Source organism: Grampus griseus, assembly GCF_964374135.1.
Source record: "Grampus griseus genome assembly, chromosome: 1".
NCBI lineage: Eukaryota > Metazoa > Chordata > Mammalia > Artiodactyla > Delphinidae > Grampus > Grampus griseus.
This window is the reverse complement of record NC_139017.1, coordinates 55,151,372-55,164,783: the sequence shown is the minus strand read 5'-3', so window position 1 is coordinate 55,164,783 and position 13,412 is coordinate 55,151,372. Positions and strand designations below refer to the sequence as shown.

The 13,412-nt window shown below is 37.7% G+C and overlaps 1 long non-coding RNA gene across 1 annotated transcript in view; it reads right to left on the bottom strand.

The window, feature by feature from the left end:
* The window catches only part of LOC309827802, a 258,154-nt gene that overhangs the window by 13,456 nt on the left and 231,286 nt on the right, over positions 1–13,412 (bottom strand). Inside the window, exon 2 of the long non-coding RNA XR_014297250.1 lies at positions 6,426–6,480. This is a non-coding gene — a long non-coding RNA (uncharacterized lncRNA). The remainder of the gene's footprint in view (positions 1–6,425; positions 6,481–13,412) is intronic.

The window sequence follows — 13,412 nt, the reverse complement described above, 5'->3', positions numbered from 1 at the left end:
TGTTCTGAAAAGTTAGACTTAAGAAAATTGTTAGAAATGAATATAAAACATTTTTTTCAATTTCTTGATAGTCAAGAAAAATTAAAGTAGCATGAGGGAACTAGTTCAATTTTTTTTTTTAAACACACAGTGCTGGGCTCTAAGCAGACTCTGTCTACATATCCACAATGAATGCTCTAGATAGCAAAATGCAGACTCTTCCATTCATTTTATTTTAATCATCTACTGATTTCTATCAGCAGTTAACAGCTTTAAGGAGTTCCACACAATTTGGTTGAGCTGTCGCTCCAAGACACATAGCAGTATTGGTGAATCTCATTATATTGCTTGGGAAAGTAGACTACAGGGTTTATGTGACCTGCTCAAAGAACTCAGAAAGCGTTGGGCAATAGAAAAATGAAAATTCATTTTTTAGGGCCCATTAGATTAAACCAACTTTCTCATTGCTTCAGTTGCATAATCAGGGTGGGAATCTCTGTTTTCAGCCTTCAGGGTGATTGTTTCCACCCAGCTTTGGTGTTGTCCAGGGACATCATGTGGGGCAGGGTGGGGGGAGGGTGGAGCAGAGATATTTTTCACACAGGGCCTCAATACAGAGTCTGAGTTGGACTGAGCTGTACTGGTGAATTTAAGTTTCTTAGAATGGAAGATGTAGAGAGCCTCTTCATCTTCCCTACCTGCTTTCAGGTTGAACCTCTTATCTAATGGGCTAGTCTCTGAGAGGAATCTGGTGGCCAGAGACTAGGGTCTGACAGTGTCTGGACCTTGGTTCTTATTGTCTGTTGAATGAACAAACAAATGAATCACAGATATGAGTGTTGGTGTGAATTTAACGTTATCATGTGTACTCTGCATGACAGAATCCAATGGGCAGCCTTCAGGCTCCTTTTTTTTTACTGTCTCCCATCCCATCACCTACAGTTCTCAAGTACTGTCCTTCTTCCCCATCAAAACCTGTTCTCCAAACTAATGGTTACCAAGGGCGGCGGGGAGATGTGGGACGAATTGGGAGATGAGGATTGACATATATACACTACTATGTATAAAATAGATAACTAATGAGAACCTATTGTTTAGCACAGGGAACCCTACTCAGTGATCTTTGGTGACCTAAATGGGAAGGAAATCTAAAAAAGAGTAGATATATGTATACATATAACTGATTCACTTTGCTGTACCACAGAAACCAACACAACACTGTAAAGCAACTATACTCCAATAAAAGTTAAAAAAAGCACCCTGTTCTCAGGAACATTGTTAAAGTAATTATGGAAAAGAAAAGAACCTTGTAAATTAACTGGCAAAAGGGTAAATAGTCAATAAACTACCTTGTCTTGCATTTCTAGAACAGGACAAAATCCTATTTGGTTTAAGCCTTGCTGGGCAGATACACCAAGAAGCAACTATCTTTACACTACTAAGACAAAACAATTTGTTCAGTGATCAATAGTGGAGTTTTTCAAACTGAGGCCTATGGACTCTATATCAGATTCACCCAGTACGCTTGGGAAAAAAAAAAAGATCCCCAGGCCCCACTCATATTCCAATGAATAAATGTTTCTAGGAGTGAGGCCTAGGAATCAAAGTTTTAATGAGCTCTGACCCATAGGTGATTCTTATGTACACTACAGTTTAAGAACCACTGCTTCATGGCATACAACTTTGAATCTCAGCTGAATATTTCTCCAAGTATTTAAAGACAATCAAAGCTTCTAAACAAATAAATAAAATTAAAAAAGCAGAACAAAAAACCAAAGTTAGTGTTGTCCATGAGACTTAACCATAATCCATCTCTCATCACAAAAGCAAATGGCCTTCTATCTTCTATTTGAGTCTGAAAAACGGTCATGCTCTTCACTTTTCATAACCTAGTGACAACTTTGCCACTTGAATGCTGGCAATCTATGGCATATGAGCCTTGCCACAATCAATATTACATTATTTACCTGTATGCTGTCAACTCTCAAATTTTTATCTCTAGCCCAAGTTGTTCTCCTTTATTTCAGACTTGTTAATCCACTTGTCTAGTCAATAATTTCACATTGGAGGTACAATGGACATCTTAAATTCAACTTTCCCAAAGTGAATCTTTTAATGTTTCCTCAAGCCAGCTTTTCTTGAAGCCTTCCTCATTTCAATCATATTGCATGAACCAAAAACCTTTGAGCCATAGAGTCATTCTTGACTTCTGTTTTCACCCATTTAAGGAAATCATATTGTCTTTACCTTCAAAGAGAATCTGACCTCTTTTCTGCTATGGCTCTTGTTTGTGGACCAAGATTATTTCAATAGCTTCATAACTAGTTACTCTGTTTCTACTTTTGAAGTCAGACATACTTTTTCAAAATCCCAGTTTTGCTGTTTATCACTTATTTGGGTCTTGGACAAATTACTTGCCCTCTCTGAGACTCAGTTTCTTGTTTGTTTTGTTTATCCAATGTCTGATGCATAGTTGGAGCTTAATATTTGTTGAATCCAGGAATAAAATAAAATAAGTTTAAAATACCAATTAATATATGAAAGGTTTCTGATACATAGTGATACTAAAATGGTGGCTGCCATTGATTTCATTTTTATTAAAGAGTTGGATTTATTCCTAGGTTTTTAAACTGCCACTTCTCAAGTTGACCTGTTAATTTAACATCTATCTTATTCTCTTTCCTCCCCAAGAAAAGGTAAGCCCCAAGATAAAAGCACTTTATTTATTCAATGCTGTATCACCAGCACCTAAAATAGTGCTTGGAATTGAAAGAACGCAACAAATATTGAAATGAATGAACAAAAAAGATGGGATGCTGGTTCTTGGTTAGAATGACCAGCAAGATATGAGATACATATGTTGCAAACAACCTCTCAAAATAGTCTAATGTCCATTCCTCTAGGTTTTTAAAAACTCTAAGTAAAACAATGCATGGAAACTTCTAAGTATTTATGTATATAACAAGTGCTGCATAAAACTGGCTACCACAGTAAGAAAGAGAAGCAAAATGACATGTGACTGGTCATCTCTGCTTGGTCCACAATATGCAAAGAACCTGGTTTATGTGGCTTGTGTAGCTCCCATGCCCCGAGGGATGCTTGTTGCCCAGATGGCAGTCATGGGCGATTACCTCCATGATTACCATGCTAACTGGAGAGCAAGGGCTGTGACTGCTGTGTCCCCAGCTCTATTGCTAGCCTGGCACATAATCAATGAACACAGATTGCTTGTTGAGTAAGTGCTTGCTGATGTGTCTTGTTATTAAGCAATTAGAGGGTCTGATGCCACCATACCTCCTCAGGTGTGTCCCCTTAGCTTCCTAAGAATCTAGGGGTAGGGGATTAAGAGGTACAAACTCTTATCTATAAAATAATCTACAAGGATGTATTGTATAGCACAGGGAACATAGCCAATATTTTATAATAACTATACATGGAGCATAACTTTTAAAAATTGTGAATCACTGTGCTATATACCTATAACTTATTTAATATTGTACATCAACTATACTTCAATAAAAAATTTAAAAAAAACTGGCTACCACATACCACCATCAGCATCATGAAAGTCATTTCATTATCCTTGTTTTCCTAGGAAGCAGTATTCTAGAGCACATTAGCTTGCTTTACTATAGTAATGCTTTCACCAAATTTTAAGGTAAGCTTGTGCCTTTGGCCTTTATTAAATATATTTATTAGAAACAGCCATGTGTATCTTCTCAAAAAATGGCTCTTAGAACCATGTTTTTTATGTTACGTATCATCCTTTGTGGCAAACACGTTCAGGAAAACTGATCTCTCATGAACTTGAAGCCATATCTCTATGGGAATTTTTTCCCACATATTTCTATTGAGCAATAAAGAGTTCAGTAATATGTGAGATTTTAGAATCCACACATTTTTCCTCTGCAAAGGCATTATAAATCTCTAGAACCTTGATTTGTTATTAACTACTTCACACGAATATTTTTGGAAACATGAACTGTGGTTTCTGGGCACAGACATTGACAGATGCCACCTTAAGTGGTGAGTTGCTTCCTCAACAAGGCTTTTCAGAGTGGTTATTTCAGAGTGGTGAAATTACCATGTCTGAAGTCCAGGATCCAGGTTTTTAGGTCTAGAAACTGAATTTTAACAAAGTCTTAGAGTTTATACATCTCTCAGGGACTGCATAACCAAACTCATAAGAGAGTAAGATTTAAACTAAGGTAGAAGTTTATTGGTTAGCACGTTCTCTTCCTGAAGGAAGCATTGTGTGGTAATTCAAATTTTAACCAGAAGGTTATTGGCAGGCATGGAATCCAAGTCAGGGTGGTTAGGTAGGGGATTCAAATGAATAATGGCCTAAGATACAAAATGCCTCTTTTACTTATTGAACAAATATTTCCTGAGGCCAAGTATATCTCAGAAATTATACCAGAGGGGAAACTAAATGAAAAGATATAATGCCTGTCCTCAAGCAGTTTAGAATTTAGCTGAGAAACATGTATGTAAACAAATGATCAGAGGACTGTATATATGATAATTAATGTGAGTAAATTAGTCCATGGAAGAGATGAAGGAGAACCTGAACAAGGACAATGGCATTGGTGATGAGACTGAGAGAAAAATTTATGACATAGACTCACCAGACTGTAGTGATTGTGGTAGGTACCACCGGGGTTTCTGCCAAAGTCATAATGGTTTCCTTATCAGACTTCCTTAACCACAGGGGTGGGTTTCAGCAGCCTCATTTTCACCATGTGAGCCCATTCTCTTAGCCAGTGTTGACTTCTCTGGAATTAACTGCCCTGGCATGATCTCTTGACTGGAGAAGATAAAAATTTGACAGCTATGTGATAGCCCATCTTCCTCCTATAGAGTGGACTGAGAAGCAGAGAGACCCAATCTGGCTGAGACAGAAGAATGACAGGGGTACGCAGAGAGAAGCAGAAATGAAAAATGGAAAGAAACTCCACTGAACTGCTCTTGACCCATAAGGCCCAGCTATGTTCTTACCCCTGGATTCTGTAAGAATCACTGCAGCTCTATGACAAATTCCCTTTTACTTTTCCCCACTCAGCTACCTTAAGTTTTCTTCTCCTAATTGAAATCAGAGTCTTAACTAGTAAAGCGATCAATTTAAGGTGAGGGATAAAGAAGAAGGAAGGACCTTGCTTGACAAAGTGAGGAAGATGGTGATGCTTTCATGGTAGGGGATATGGAAGGAGGAACTAGAGAAAGTTTGGGATGGATGAGATAATGAGTTCAGTTTTATAAATGTATGATTTGAGATGTCTGTAGAATATCCCAGTGGGCATTACTAGTATATAGCTGGAACTCAGGAAGAGTCACATGAGATGGGATTAATATTTGAAAGTCAACAGCCTTTAGAGTAAAGTCAATGATGTGGATAAAATAACTATAGAGAGGGTTTAGAGAGGGAGCAAATGACTGAGACCCGGTGAGCACCAACAGTTGAAGACAGGCATAGCAAAGGAATCCTATAGAGTAACAGCCAGAGACAAAGGAGGTCAACTGGAAGAGAAGCAGGCCTAAAAGACTGAGAATGAGGGTGGGGTCAGTGATGTTAGAGGCTGCAAGAAGTCAAATACTACGAGGATTGATAATTGCTCATTAGACTCCACTGGTAAGTAGTTGCTGGTGTCATCAGCAAGGTCATTTTCAATGGCGTAATGGGAGAAGAATCCAGATTTCAAGGACTGAAGAACAAATGGGAAGAATAGCGCCAGATGAGGAGTTAATGGAACCTGAAACAATATGTTATACTACTTTTTGTAGAAACTTGTTTGTGAAGAAAAAAGAGCTGTGGAATGGTAGAGGGTGGGTAATCTCAGGGCAAAGGGAAAGAAAGAGGCATCTATCTGGTAAGCAGACTACATGTTAATGTTGGTCAGTCAGGGTACCCTCTTCCCAGCAGCAGCAAGCCTTGTGCAATAAAATGAGCTGGGCAAATCCAATGCCCTTTCGTAGGAATTTGATCTAGAACATACAAGGAAAAAGTACCATTTAGCAGTGGAGAAGTTAAATGATGCCATGGAACTGTTGACAGGAAGAATAGAGCTAAAGTAAAAGGAAAAGCAGGTGCTGCCATGAACAGGAGGGAGGGAGGGAGGGAGGGAGAGACCATGAAACTTGTTGGAAAGAAAAAGTTGAAAACAGTCAATGCCCAGAGATGCTTCAGTTTCTGATATAATTTCAGTTCCTGTTCTAGGCCTTGTAAATCATTTTAACAAACCATTTTTTCTCCTTGAGTTAGTGTAAGTGGATCTGTTTCCTTTCAACAAAGTAAGGTCCATCAACTAAGTTGTCTTTTCAAGATGTTTTTAAAAACATCTGTTATTTTCTAGGCTGTATCATCACAGGGGAGGCAAATGAGTACTGTGGTTCAGAGATGGGTTTAGATTTAGATAGACCTGAATTTAAATCCTCACTCTGCTACTTACACTTTGTGTGAGCTTGAGCACTTTGCGTAACTTCTCTGGGTCCAGGTGTTCTCATCTGTAAAGAAATAATAATTATTTCTACTGCATAGTATAATTTAAGGATTAAAATAAAAGAATGCGCACACACAAAAAACTCACCTCAGTGTCTGGCAATAGAAAGTTAAATAGATGCCAATTATTTTTGTGTTATTATCAGTTTATAATTAGTTTTGTTAGGCAGCCTTTCTCTATCTTAAATATCTTTTTTAGTTTCAGTGAGTTCCTTCTAGCAACTAAGTACATATTCAGCTTCAGACTTTGTATATTTGCATATTGATATGTGAATGCTGCTTGGAATAATGAATATTGAAAAGCTTTAATCTCTGTGGCTTATTCTTACTAGCTGCCTTGTCTTAGATCTTCTCTAGAAACATAGTTAAATGGAGAATACACTTTATTTAAATACATTTTATTTAAATTGCAAACATAATAGTGATTTTATTGTATATAAAGATCTAATTCATTCACTAATTCATTCATTTATTCCACAAATATATGTCAAGGTTTTTCTAGGTACAAAGTGCAGTTAGGTGCTATAGACAATGTGAAACTTTGTAAGACATTGTGATTTAAGAAGCTATATCTAGTAAGAGAGATAGATGGATTCACAGAATTATAGAGCTAAAAGGTACCTCATACAAAGATAATCAATCCCCAATCTGTCATTTACAAATGGGGAAGCTGAGACACAGTGAGGTTAAGAAGTAATTCAGGAATTCAAATCTGGATTGTCCGAATCCCAGCCCAGTTCTTTTTTCAATTAGATCATCCAATACAATAACGAATGAAGCAAGTGCTATGATAAGCATAGGGCTATAATAAAGGATAACACATTCTAGCCAAATGAGAGAAGGGGGAAGAATTTTAATTCATGTGTGATGAAAGAGTAGGAGGCAGGCCTACAGGCAGAGGGTGAAGTGTGAGCAAAGGCACAGGGTGTGGAAGACACTGTGTGTGGTCCCCTGCTTGGTGAAGGTGATAGGTGGAGATAAGAGATGGGAGCTGACACTGAACAAAAAGGAAACCACATCCCAAGCAGCTGTAGTGCTATTTCAAGGAATCTCTGCTTTACTATTTAGGGAGTTCTTGTTTTTTTATTTTAGAAATTTATGGCTTGATGGGACCTTTTTCAGAGAAGGTAGCTAAGGTAGTTCAGGTAGCATGGTGAAAGGTGGGTGGGAGGGGCAGAGCAAGACCACCTAAAAGGCTAATGAGATAGCCCCAGTGAGGCGTGATCTATAGTGGCAGAAGCAACAGAGAGGAGAGGAGCTCAGACAGAAAAGCAATAGTAAGAAAACATGGATCTTGAAGAAGACATGGTTATAAGAACAATGATTTTAGTTATGACTGAAACAACCATCTCAGTATTTTAGATACTCCGTTTTAGCAACAAATGGATAGAATTATTTTCACTAAAATAATCAGATGCACTTTGAAATTTTGGTAGTTTAAATAACATAACAAAATATTTCGTCAAGCCTTCCTACTAAAACCTGGAATCAGACAAGGATGTCCATTCGCACCACTTCTATTCAGCATAGCATTGGTAGTCCTAGCTAGCAATCAGGCAAGAAAAAGAAATAAAAGTCATCCAAATTGGAAGGGAAGAGGTAAAATGGTGATTATATGCAGATGACATGATACTGTATACAGAAAACCCTAAAGACTCCTCACAAAAACTACTAGTACTGATAAACGAATTCAGCAAGGTAGCAGGATACAAGATTAACATACAGAAATCTGTTGCATTTCTTTACACTAGCAATAAAAATATCAGAAAGGGAAAGTAAAAAAACAATTTCTTGTAAAATCACATTAAAAAATATCTAGGAATAATCCTGACCAAGGAGGTGAAAGAATTATATGCTGGGAACTATAAAACATGAAAAAAGGAAACTGAAGATGATTCAAAGAAATGTAAAGATATCCCATGCTCTTGGATTGGAAGAATGATGCCATTCCGACCGGTGTGAGGTTGTACCTCATTGTAGTTTTGATTTGCATTTCTCTAATAATTAGTGATGTTAAGCATCTTTTCATGTGCCGGTTGGCCATCTCTATGTCTTTTTGAAGAAATGTCTATTTAAGTCTTCTGCCCGTTTTTTGATTGGGTTGTTTGGGTTTGTTTGTTATTAAGTTGTATAAGCTGTTTGTGTATTTTTGAAATTAAGCCCTTGTTGGTCACATAATTTGCAAATGTTTTCTCCCAGTCCGTAGGTTGTCTTTTCATTTTGTTTATGGTTTCCTTTGCTGTGAAAAAGCTTATAAGTTTGATTAGGTCCCATTTGTTTATTTTTGCTTTTATTTCTATTGCCTTGGGAGACTGCCCTAAGAAAACATTGGTATGATTTATGTCAGAGAATGTTTTGCCTATGTTCTCTTCTAGGGGTTTTATGGTGTTGTGTCTCTTATTTATGTCTTTAAGCCAGTTTGAGTTTATTTTTGTGTATGGTGTGAGGGAGTGTTGTAATTTCATTGATTTACATGTGGCTGTCCAGTTTTCCCAATACCAATTGAAGAGATTGTCTTTTCTCCATTGTATATTCTTGCCTTCTTTAATGAAGATTAATTGACTGTAGGTGTGTGGATTTATTCCTAGGCTGTCTATTCTGTTCCATTGATCCATATGTCTGTTTTTGTGCCAATACCACACTGTTTTGACTACTGTAGGTTTGTAGTATTGTCTGAAGTCTGGGAGGGTTATGCTTCCAGCTTTGTTCTTTTTCCTCAGGATTACTTCGGCAATTCTTTTACAGTTCCCTAAAATTTATTAATTCCATAAATTTTATGGTTCTGTATAAATTTTAGGAATATTTCTTCTAGTTCTCTGAAAAATGTCATGGGTAATTTGACAGAGATTGCATTAAATCTGTAGATTGCTTTGGGTAGTATGGCCATTTTAACAATATTAATTCTTCCAATCCAGGAGCATGGGATATCTTTACATTTCTTTGAATCATCTTCAGTTTCCTTTTTTCATGTTTTATAGTTCCCAGCATATAATTCTTTCACCTCCTTGGTCAGGATTATTCCTAGATATTTTTTAATGTGATTTTACAAGAAATTGTTTTTTTACTTTCCCTTTCTGATATTTTTATTGCTAGTGTAAAGAAATGTAACAGATTTCTGTATGTTAATCTTGTATCCTGCTACCTTGCTGAATTCATTTATCAGTACTAGTAGTTTTTGTGAGGAGTCTTTAGGGCTTTCTGTATACAGTATCATGTCATCTGCATATAATCACCATATAGTTCACCAAAATCAACTATATTTCAATAAAAATTTTACAAAAGTATTTCTTCAAAATCATTTAACAAGCCTGACACCTGGCCAGAGCACCAAGACCCTGTGAGCAACACGGCAGAATTTACTGGGTACAGTGAAAGCAGTGCTCAGAGGGAAATGGGCAGTTGTAAACACCTTGGATGAGCTCAACCATAGGCTGGTCACAGCTGAGGAAAGAGTCAATGAGCTTGAATACAGGTCAGAATTCCCCAAACTGTAGAGGACCAGTGGTAACAACTATCCAAAAACCAGCAGACTACTCCCGGACACCAGCAAGCATTTATTTATTCCTTTACCGCAGGGTCACCTGCAGGCATAGCAAAGATCAATAAAACTAAAAGCTGGTTCTTTGACAAGATAAACAAAATTGATAAACCATTAACCAGACTCATCAAGAAAAAAAGAGAGAAGACTCAAATCAACAGAATTAGAAATGAAAAAGGAAAAGTAACAACTGACACTCCAGAAATACAAAGGATCATGAGAGATTACTACAAGCAACTATATGCCAATAAAATGGACAACCTGGAAGAAATGGACAAATTCTTAGAAAAGCACAACCTCCCGAGACTAAACCAGGAAGAAATAGAAAATATAAACAGATCAATCACAAGCACTGAATTTGAAAGTGTGATTAAAAATCTTCCAACAAAGAAAAGCCCAGGACCAGATGGCTTCACAGGCGAATTCTAGCAAACATTTAGAGAGGAGCTAACACCTATAGTGTTAAACTCTTCCAAAATATAGCACAGGCAGGAACACTCCCAAACTCATTCTTCAAGGCCACCATCACCCTGATACCAAAACTAGACAAAGGTGTCACAAAAAAAGAAAACTACAGGCCAATATCACTGATGAACATAGAAGCAAAAATCCTCAACAAAAGACTAGCAAACAGAATCCAACAGCACATTAAAAGGATCATACACCATGATCAAGTGGGGTTTATCCAAGGAATGCAAGGATTCTTCAATATACGCCAATCAATTGATGTGATATACCATATTAACAAATTGAAGGATAAAAACCACATGATCATCTCAATAGGTGCAGAAAAAGCTTTCGACAAAATTCAACACCCATTTATGATAAAAACCCTCCAGAAAGTAGGCATGGGGGAACTTACCTCAACATAACAAAGGCCATATATGACAAACCCACAGCCAACATCATTCTCAATGGTGAAAAACTGAAACCATTTCCACTAAGATCAGGAACAAGACAAGGTTGTCCACACTCACCACTATTATTAAACATAGTTTTGGAAGTTTTAGCCAGAGCAATCAGAGAAGAAAAAGAAATAAAAGGAATCCAAATCAGAAAAGAAGACGTAAAACCATCATTGTTTGCAGATGACATGATACTATACACAGAGAATCCTAAAGATGTTACCAGAAAACTATTAGAGCTAAGCAATGAATTTTGTAAAGTAGCAGGATACAAAATTAACGCACAGAAATTTCTTGCATTCCTATACACTAATGATGAAAAATCTGAAAGAGAAATTAAGGAAACACTCCCATTTACCACTGCAACAAAAAGAATAAAATACCTAGGAATAAACCTACCTAAGGCAACAAAAGACCTGTATGCAGAAAACTGTAAGACACTGATGAAGGAAATAAAAGATGATACCAACAGATGGAGAGATATACTATGTTCTTGGATTGGGAGAATCAACATTGTGAAAATGACTATACTACCCAAAGCAATCTACAGATTCAATGCAATCCCTATCAAACTACCAATGGCATTTTTCACAGAGCTAGAATAAAAATGTCGCAATTTGTATGGAAACACAAAAGACCCTGAATAGCCAAAGCAATATTGAGAAATAAAAATGGAGCTGGAGGAATCAGGCTCCCTGACTTCAGACTATACTACAAAACTACAGTAATCAAGATAGTATGGTACTGGCACAAAAACAAATATAGATCAATGGAACAGGATAGAAAGTCCAGAGATAAACCCATGCACATATGGTCACCTTATCTTTCACAAAGGAGGCAAGAATATACGATGGAGAAAAGACAACCTCTTCAATAAGTGGTGCTGGGAAAACTGGACAGCTACATGTAAAAGAATGAAATTAGAACACTCCCTAACACCATACACACAAGTAAACTCAAAATGGATTAAATACCTAAATGCAAGGCCAGGCACTATAAAACTCTTACAGGAAAACAGAGGCAGAACACTCTATGACATAAATCATAGCAATATCCGTTTTGATCCACCTCCTAGAGAAATGGAGATAAAAACAAAAATAAACAAATGGGACATAATGAAACTTCAAAGCTTTTGCACAGCAAAGTTAACCATAAAGAAGATGAAAAGACAGCCCTCAGAATGGGAGAAAATATTTGCAAATGAAGTAACTGACAAAGGATTTATCTCCAAAATATACAAGCAGCCCATGTAGCTCAATATCATAAAAACAAACAACCCAATCCAAAAATGGGCAGAAGACCTAAATCGACATTTTTCCAAAGAAGATACACAGATTGCCAACAAACACATGAAAGAATGCTCAACATCACTAATCACTAGAGAAATGCAAATCAAAACTACAATGAGGTATCACCTCACACCAGTCAGAATGGTCATCATCAAAAAATCTACAAGCAGTAAATTCTGGAGAGGGTGTGGAGAAAAGGGAACCCTCTTGCACTGTTGGTTGGAATGTAAATTGATACAGCCACTGTGGAGAACAGTATGGAGGTTCCTTAAAAAACTAAAAATAGAACTACCATATGACCCAGCAATCCCACTACTTGGCATATACCCTGAGAAAACCATAATTCAAAGAGAGTCATGTAGTGGTATGGACTTACACATACTACCAAATGTAAAATAGACAGCTAGTGGGAAGCAGCCACATAGCACAGGGAGATCGGCTCAGTGCTTTGTGACCACCTAGAGGCATGGGAATAGGGAGGGTGGGAGGGAGACGTAAGAGGGAGGAGATATGGGTATATATGTAGTATAGCTGATCACTTTGTTATAAAGCAGAAACTAACAAACCATTGTGAAGCCATTTTACTCCAATAAAGTTGTTAAAAAAAAAAAAGAGCCATGTACCACAATGTTCATTGCAGCACTATTTACAATATCCAGGACATGGAAGCAATGTAAGTGTCCATCAACAGACGAATGGATAAAGAAGATGTGGCACATATATACAATGTGCCAATTGAATATTACTCAGCCATAAAAAGAAATGAAATTGAGTTATTTGTAGTGAGGTGGATGGACCTAGAGTCTCATACAGAGCGAAGTAAGTCAGAAAGAGAAAAACAAATGCCGTATGCTAACAAATATATATGGAATCTAAAAAAAAAAAAAAAAAAGATTCTGCAGAACCTAGAGGTAGGACAGGAATAAAGATGCAGATGTAGGGACTTCCCTGGTGGCGCAGTGGTTGGGAGTCCGCCTGCCGATGCAGGGGACGCCGGTTAGTGCCCCGGTCCGGGAGGATCCCCCGTGCCGCTGAGCGGCTGGGCCCATGGGCCATGGCCCCTGGGCCTGCGCGTCTGGAACCTGTGCTCCGCGTCGGGAGAGGCCACAGCCGTTAAAAGGCCCGCGTATCGCAAAGAAAAAAAAGATGCAGATGTAGAGAATGGCCTGAGGACACAGGGAGGGGGAAGGGTAAGCTGGGACGAA